The following is a 6,666-nucleotide window of genomic DNA, read 5'->3' as shown; positions in this document are numbered from 1 at the left end:
TCGTTCTTCTCCCTCCCTGACAGAGTATACTTCTCCTGTTCGACTCGTTTGCTCTTTCCTCCCAGCAGAAGTAAATCTTCCCCTTGTCTCTCCTTCCTCTCCTCTCTTTATCCTACCTTCCAGTCTCTCTCTCTCTCCTCTCCTCATCCCTCCTCTCTTCTCTACCTTCTCCTCTCCTCTCCATCTCCTCTCCTCTCCTCCTTTTCCTTCAACCTACCTCCTTAATGGCGTTTCTCAACCTCTCTCCTCTGCCTCTTCTCCTCTACTTTCCCTCCTCCTGCCTATTTTTCCTTGTTTCTCTCCTTCCTCCTGCTTCGCTCTCCTCTCTGCCTCTCCTCCCTGCTCTCCTCTACTCCCACCACTCTCAGCCTCTTCTCCTCGTCTTTTCCTCTCCCTTATCTCTCCTGCCCTCTCCTCTGGCTCTACAGAAGGATCATCTTAGTCAAACTTACTTTGATCTCAGAGACAGGAGTCCTGTTCTGCTCCTGCTGCCGCCAGCCATAACCCTCTGCCTATCTGGTTTCTCCAACACGATACCGCATCGCCACCACATGAACTAGAATTACAAATGCAAGCGCACAGTATTTCACAAATTCATACAAGTCATCATATGCACCAGCAAACATCACTCACACAGCACACACACACACCACACACACATCACACACACATTACACTCCAATCACATCATCACAAATGCGACACACACATATTCTACATCATTTCACACACACACAACACACACACACACAACACCACTACACACACACCACACACACACACACACACACGCATCACACACACAACCAAAGACCTGTCCAAGTCTTCGATCAAATCAGAAGCGTGCTAACCAAATTAGTGGCGGTGCATATACCTCAGCAGCCCAGCTGTATCACTAACAGCCACTGTACATTGACTCCACCCCATCCACACAGTAACAGAGAAAGGGGAGTCAAGGGCGGAGCAGGGGAGAGCAGCCCATCCATCAACACTAACAGCAGAAGGGGGGTCAAGGGGCAGAAAGCAAGGGGAAACAGCCATCCACACACTAAGAGAAGACGGGGGTCAAGGGCAGATATGCAGGGGAAGCAGGGGAAGCGAGATGAGAGACAGGAGGAAGATACTCTGTCAGGGAGGGGGTCGCTTTACCTCCGAGGGACCGTTTTCATCAACACAACCCTCTCCCATACACCAAGAATTAATCTGAAATGGACCCTAGTACACTAGGTCAAAAAGGTCACTATATAGAGAGGGAATAGGAGACCCAAAGTAGTGGAAGATATAGGGAATAGGAGACCAAAAGTAGTGCACTATATAGGGAATAGGAGACCAAAAGTAGTGCACTATATAGGGAATAGGAGACCAAAAGTAGTGCACTATATAGGGAATAGGAGGCCAAAAATAGTGCACAATATAGGGAATAGGAGACCAAAAGTAGTGCACAATATAGGGAATAGGAGACCAAAAGTAGTGCACACTATAGGGAATAGGAGGCCAAACGTAGTGCGCTATATAGTCGGCTTAGCCCTCTCTCCTGGCAGCATCTACCTGTCTGTCTCTAATGAGAGTGCAATCACTCTGAGCTGTATGTCCCCTGGCTGCTAGCAGGGCTCCACAGGCAGTAAACACCTACTATCGGCTCCATAATACCTAACTTTACTGTCCACAGGGAGTTGCTCTAAGGGCCATGGCTCCTTTCTGTGTTTCAATCCCAAATGGCATCCTATACCCTACATAGTGCACTTCTTTTGACCCAAACCCTATGGGCMCTGGTTAAAAGTAATGCACTACATAGGGAATAGGATGTCATTTATGACGCAGCCTATACATCTACAGAAGGATTCATCAGGGGTTAGTTGGAGGAACTGACTGATAGAACCCATGAAACACTGTAAAGAAACAGAGAGATGAAAATGAACGTCACAGTTGGTTCCCCCTCACATAAACCATGAACTCCAAAGGTAACTGAGGTCTATTTCTCTATATCAATTCACTTTATTGGCATAGGAAACATGTGTTTACATTGCCAAAGCAAGTGAAATAACAATAAAGAAAAGTGAGAAGCAAAACAACATCAACAAAAAACTATTTGAATTTAACAGTACATTTTGTGGCCAATTTGAGTGATGTAGTTGATGGGGATGGTGGTGTGAGCTAGTGGGTCTGGGCAGGTGTGATGTAGTTGATGGAGATGGTGGTGTGAGCTAGTGGGTCTGGGCAGGTGTGATGTAGTTGATGGAGATGGTGGTGTGGGTATGGGCAGGTGTGATGTAGTTGATGGAGATGGTGGTGTGAGCCAGTGGGTCTGGGCAGGTGTGATGTAGTTCTATATTGTCAAAGACTTGCAGATCAAATGATGCACCGAGTCTGGAACCAACCGGACCCTGAACAGCATGGATGCCCAAGCCAGAAGACTGTAAATAGAACTAACCCGGACTAATCTGCATTTGAACCTTATTCACTTACACGCTTGCTGCTGTACACGGTCGCGGATGAAGAAAGGATCAGTACCAAAAGGCGCAGGCGTGGTAAGTCGTTCATGATTAGGTTATTAACATCTGGAACATGAGACGGCCATAAAAATAAAAAAAAAATCGGAAAACACAAAACATTCTGGTTCTGGTGTTCAGACTAATAGCATCGAAAACAACTACCCAACAGACTCAGGTGGGAAATAAGCTGCTAAGGCTATGATTAGCAGCTAGTCTATCGTTTCTATCTGATTGAGAACCACAACCCGGCCAAACAAAGAAAATTTTACCCAAAAAAAACATAGAAACAGAACATAGAATGCACAACGCTAAATCACCCGGCTCCATGACTGTATAAGTAAGAGCTTTGTATGTCTTCTATTTCGGTTTGGTTCAAGATCTGCTACTGGGATGTATACACAATGTTTCCTTTTGCCTAGTCCACTATATCCCAGCTATTTGCTGACCGTGATACAGTCAGAATTCTCTCACATCGACTGTAGGTTGAGGTCATAAAAACTTATTTTCACCATTCCACAATGTCTTGATAAACAAACTATAGTGTTTGCCGCAAGTTGGTTAGGACACTCTACTTGATGCCATGACACACATATTTTTCCAACACAATTGTTTGCGAAACAGATTAATCTTCACTTATATACTGTATCAACATTTCCATGGGTCATGACAGTTTACATCACACATAAGTTGAGTTATCTGCATTTAAAAAACTTGTGAAATTCCAGAAAACTTAATGTCATGGCTTTAAGAAGCTTCTGTCAGGCTAATTGACTCATCATTTGAGTCAATTGGAGGAGGCTGTACCTGTGATGTATTTCAAGGCTACCTTCAGAACGCAGTGCAACTCTTTGCTTGACCATCAATGCGCCGAAAATACAAAAGAAATCAGCCAAGACTTAGAAACAAAAAGGTAGACTCCACAAGTCTGGTCATCCTTTGGGAGCAATTTCCAAATGCCTGAAGGTACCTGTTCATCTGTACAAACAACAGTTAGCGCAAGTATAGACAACCATGGACCGACGCAGCACGTCACTCACATCAGGAAGGAGCACGCGTTACTGTCTCCTTAGCCAGCATGAACGTACTTCACGGTGCCGAAAAGTGCCAAAATCAATGCCCAGAACAACACGCAAAGGACCTCTGTGAAGATGCTGGAGGAAACAGGTCACAAAAGTATCTACTATCAAGCGGTAACGAGTCCTATATCGGACATACCCTGAAAGCCGCTCTCAGCAAGGAAGAATCCACTGCGCCAAGAAACCGCCATAAAAAGCCGACTGCCGGTTTGCAACCTGCACACTGGACGAAATGTCCTCTGCGTCTGCAGAAACAAAAATAGAAGCTGTTTGGCCATATGATCCATCCATTTTTTGTTTTGAGGAAACAGGGGACGCTTCGCAAGCCAAAAGACACCTCGGCAACCGTGAAGCACAGGTCGCATGCCTCATGTTGTGGGGGTGCTTCTGCTGCCAGAAGGACCTGGGTGCCTTCATAAAACTGATGGCACATCATGAGGACGGTAAACATGATGTGGATATATTGAAGCAACATCTCAACCCATCATCCAGAACTTAAGCTTGGTCGAAATGGGTCTTCCAAATGGACATGACCCCAAGCCATACCTTCCAAGAGTTGTGACAAAATGGCTTTAAGGACAACCAAGCTCAAGGTATTGGGTGCGCTCATCACAAGCTGACCTCCACATAGACAATTCTTGTGCGCGCAGAATCAAACAGTGTGTGTGGAAGCAAGGAGGCCTACAAACCTGAACTCAGTTACACCAAGCTCTGGTCAGGCAGGAATGGGCCAAAATATCACCCAATTATTGCGGGAATTGTGGAAGGCTACACGAACGTTTTGACCCACAGTTCAAACAATCTTTAGGCAATTGCTACCAAACAGCTAATTGAAGTGTATAGTAAACTTTGGACCCCACTGAAGTGTGATGAAAGTAAACTAAAGCTGAAAATAAATCTTCTCTCTTACTAGATAGTTCTGACATTCAGCATTCTTAAAAAAAAGATGGAGGCGCAATTTCCTACCAGCGGTAGATTATTTACACAGGATTAAATGTCAGGGGAGTTTGAGAACATGAGGAAAAACTGAGTTTAAATGTAATTTGGTCAAGGTGGTATATAAGACTTTCCGACGTTCAACGCTGTATCTGAACTCAATTACCTCGTACCCGGTGCCACATTACAACTTGTGACTGGTACCGGTCCATGACACATAGCCAAGTCAAGTATCACGATACTACATTTGGTGTACTTTTTTTCCTGGTGTTATTATATTGTCTATGATTTATGGATTCTCTTGATTGTTGGTTTTGGAAGGGACCTTAGGTACAGCATTTCACTGTTAGTCTTAACCTGTTTTTCTAACAAAAGCATGTGGAACAAAGAACAATTTGATTTGATTTACAATCTCATCATCTTTTCCACAGAATGGACACAATGTTCAGGGATGGTTAGGAATTCACCCTGTCCAGTCTTTAATAAACTTTTTGTACTGGTATGTCTAAGGGGTATAACTATTTTACTTTCGAGGGTAAAGATACTCAGAACATCGTATGACCATCAATCGTCATGCATCCAACTATCCATAACGTAAGTATGTCAAAGCAGACAGAGAAGGTGTCTTTACTCTGAGGGGCAAAAGAAATGTATTGTCCCCAAGCAGCTATAGAAATTGTGTTGAGAACAACAGGGCCACACGTGCAGAAGCTGGGGAAGATGCGAGAGCAAGTGGAGAGATCAGGAAGAGTGCCTTCTCTTCTTAGTGTGAGTATCGCATTTCTCCAGGGTTTAACCCCTTCTCACGGCCCGCTCCTCATTCGCCACTTGTTATTCAATGTGCTTGATAATTTAATGGTCTGTGTGAGAGGGATGAATACAATTGCGCTACGAGCCAGGGGGTGGCCCAAACCCCCTTCATCTCAGAAATGACCCAGGTTCCACCAGGGGGAAAAGAGGGTTTTTGGGTGTGGTGATTGTGGGATTGGGACTGTGTTAATGGGTTTACTGTAGTCTTTGTGTTCGACCACTGTGTGTAAATTGCCTCTTGTTTGTGTTGTTTTTGCATGCATGTGTTTTGACGGAGAGAGAAGAGGAGATCTTGTATTTCTTGAACCAATAAGCCCTATAAACATTCGTTGAACAAAAAATGTTACTACGCTTGTAAACTGGAGAAGCAGAGTCTAAATTCATGACTCCATTAATTAATTAATACCTGTATTGTGTGGTTTACAGCAGTTTGAGAAAGCCGGACTGTCTGTGCTCATAAAATGGTAAACAGTATAATAATCATGCGCTAACACAGGGCAGACCGGCGCAGCGAGAAGAAGATCGTCCGTGTTTCTGTAAACGTTTTTTTTCCCTTCTCCTGGTTGTTTCTCTCCTCCCTCTCACCCCATCCTATCCCTGCCCCAGCGCAAGCAGCCCCTTTTCTCCCCAAATTGAAATTTCTTTGGAAAGTCATTTTTATCACCGCTTTGAACGTGCCATTTGAAACTGAAAAAGCACACCCTTTGGAAACCAAAAATAAAGGTAGGAGGGAGAGAGGGTGATGGGCAGAGGAGAAATGAATAGATTTTTTTTCAGACCTTTTGGTATTAACCAAACACCATAGCTGGTCGAGCTGCGTCAGAGAGGGAGGTGCGAGGGGCGCACATTCAGTGTTATTGGCATTTGTAAGCTCCGAGCCTTCCTTTTGTAGGGAAGTGGCATGAGAGAGAGAGGTGGGACAGGAGAGAGGCGAGAGGTGAGAGAGTACCGATGAGGAAGAAGATAAGAGAGAGAGGGATTTGACAGAAAAGGAGAGAGCAGAGAAAGACAGCTTGTTGTTCTTGTAAGTTTGTTTGGGTCCTTGTACGAGGGGTGTTTACGGTTCACTTCTTATACCTTTGTTATATGGTCTTTCTCTCCTCTTATGAAAAAAAGAAAAATAAGAAATTCATCTGACCCCCATCCAACACCCATGCCCCCTTTACAGCCCCCCCACTCCCCTCCGTCGCACACTACCCCCAACAGACAGCCAGTCGGTTAGAGAGGAGAAACAACAACGAGAGTCGAGAGTACACAAACATGATTGTTCACAGAATGCACCATGCTCCAATTATAGGACCGAAAAGCATCCACTTTGAAATGACAACATGTCATTTTTTGAAAACGTTCTT

The sequence above is a fragment of the Salvelinus sp. IW2-2015 genome, unplaced genomic scaffold, assembly GCF_002910315.2.
Source record: "Salvelinus sp. IW2-2015 unplaced genomic scaffold, ASM291031v2 Un_scaffold2177, whole genome shotgun sequence".
Taxonomy (NCBI): domain Eukaryota; kingdom Metazoa; phylum Chordata; class Actinopteri; order Salmoniformes; family Salmonidae; genus Salvelinus; species Salvelinus sp. IW2-2015.
The sequence above is the reverse complement of the archived record's forward strand: the minus strand, read 5'-3'. Positions refer to the sequence as shown.